The sequence below is a fragment of the Leptonychotes weddellii genome, chromosome 4, assembly GCF_054177405.1.
Source record: "Leptonychotes weddellii isolate Sample4059 chromosome 4, ASM5417740v2, whole genome shotgun sequence".
In the NCBI taxonomy this organism is placed as follows: Eukaryota; Metazoa; Chordata; class Mammalia; order Carnivora; family Phocidae; genus Leptonychotes; species Leptonychotes weddellii.
Genome location: NC_138372.1, coordinates 20,589,491 through 20,591,944, shown reverse-complemented (window position 1 = coordinate 20,591,944; position 2,454 = coordinate 20,589,491).

Here is a 2,454-nt window from a genome sequence, read left to right as displayed (position 1 = left end):
TAATAACAGCACCTCCTTCCTTATCAAGGCAAAGACAGAAAATCCTCATAAAGTCCCCGGCACGGGGATCAAAGACTGCATCAGACGAAGTAGGCATCACCCCAAGCTGGGAGGTCTATAGGGGCCTTTTAAGCAGTGAAGCCCTGCATCCACAGAAGCGTTGTTATTCCCACAATTATCCTTCACCCCAGATGTCCCCTCCAGAATTTCACATGGGAGGTTTGTGGCTGCCCATCTCCTGCCCCTGACACCTTCTCTCTCCCATTCCATCCAGCTTTGACAGGGCGGGTCTAGCTCTCTGTGGAAATGGATTCTCTGTTCACATAAAAATCTCATGGAAAACAGTAATATCTTCAAACTGATTAATGACGAGAGCAAAAAAACTTCAGTATTCTTCCATTATGCCTTTACGAACAAACAAGCTGTCCCTATATATAAGAGGCTCATTAAAAACTATTTGGCAAGGGGCACCTGGGTGGCTCAGTTGGTTGAGCATCCAACCCTTGATCTCAGCTCAGGTCTTGGTCTTGGGGTGGTGAGTTCAAGCCCTGCGCTGGGCATCGAGCCTAATTAAAAAAAAAAAAAAAGACCACTTGGCAACACATGGCTCCTCCTTTTAAGCCACATTAGGTCAAAAGCAGTTTCCTCTCCACTACCTGTTACATTTTGCCTGTCTCTTCTTTGAAATGAGAGAAGAGAGACAGCTGGCTCTCCTCTGGGTGAAAGGCTCTGGTCCTTTGCTCTGCGAGCTGGGGTGCTAGTGACTTTCTCCCCACGAACACACACACTCACACACACATACCCATGCACGTCTATGGCACAGATTTGGCGGCAGCCCTCACAAGTCCCGCAGGCAGACACAGGAAACAAGATGATGCCCGGAGCCAAGGACCTGGAAATAGGGCTTTCAGGATGAGAGTCTCAGTGACCAGGGGCCTCCACCTCTCCTCTGAGCAGAAGCAGGGGCTGACATACCTGAGACTGTTGTCTGGTGGTCAGGCTTGGATCACGGCTGTGGAGTTGGTAGCAGCTGAGAGGCATGGCAGGCAGGGTGGGGGGGCTTTTAGCTCCTCCCCACCCCTGTGAGGTCTGACATCTTAAAATTCATGGCATCACAGCATCTCAGGGCTGCAGGGATTTCCCTAGGCACTTACTGATAACCTGCGTGGCAGGAACAGGATTTATTACGGTGTATGTATTTGCGACCATTCACACACACACACACACACACACACACACACACACACACACACGAGAATGTTATCTTTACCCCCCAGCTTCTCCTCTTCCCCTGCCCTCCAAACAAGAATGTTATCTGTGGGAGATGGTTTCTGATGTGTGTGTCCACACGTGCATGACGCCCCAGCAGGGGAATCAGCAATGGAGAGAGAACCAAAGGAGAAACCAGGAAGACTATAGTGATCGTTCCCATAATGAAATGGGGGAGGCGAGGGGGAGCCTCGGGGAGATTTGTGCGAGGCTGCGCAGCTCCCTGATGCTGCGGGATGGGGCCCTGAGAAACTGTTGTGCGGGATGCACACTGCATCTCCGTCAGTTCTCTTCAGCCAATGGAAACAAAATGGGAATTCCTTTTTAAACAACTGTTGGTTTGGTGACGCCCCTGAGTTGAGACTGGGCCGCACAGACCCCGTTATGAGGTCACAAAGGATGCAGAGCTTTTGCAGAGCTTTCCCCAAGGGCAGAGGCGGGGCTGGATGCGGGATGTGTCGCCCGGTGCCCAGGACCTGGCCTGTGCAGTTGGGGGTGGGGTGGGGTGAGGGACACTCAGCCAATAATCGCCAAACAAACGGAGAAAGAGGAACAAAGAAGTGTCTACTTTTAGGAGTTCATTTTCTAGTCAGAGAGTGTGTGGGACAAAAGTAGTGAATAAAAGATGGTCCTGAGGAGAGTGAGCAAGTTAACGCTCCCTGGGTGCCGCACCAACAGCCTCTCCACCTCCATTTTGACCTCAAACTTTCTAACGGACTCAAGTTCTTGCCAGCCTATCTTTTAACTCGGGAGGAAAAAAAAAAAAAAACCCGGCAGGCAAAGCATCCTGTGATGGGAACCGAAACTCCCCCCTCAAGCGATAGGGACGGCCCTGACCCCAGCAAGACCCCACGTGACTGACAAGACAGTGACCCACTTGACCTTCACTGTCCCCCTGCTTGGACCCACTGGCCTCTGTCACACATTCTCCTAATATAAGCCTAGAGGTAGTTTCAGCACTTCAGAGAGTCTTTAGGACACTAGTCCCCTGTCTTCCCGGTGTCAGCCTTACTGAAATAAGTCCCTTTCTTGTCCCACCACCGCTGTTTCTCTGCCTTTGGATTTTGTCAGGGGCCAGTGGTCCAACCTGGTCTGTTTAGGGGCCTCAGAGCCACCCTTGGGCCACAGTTACGTGGCTAGAGTCTGGTCAGTGGGTGTCACCCCCCACACACACACAAATGAAAA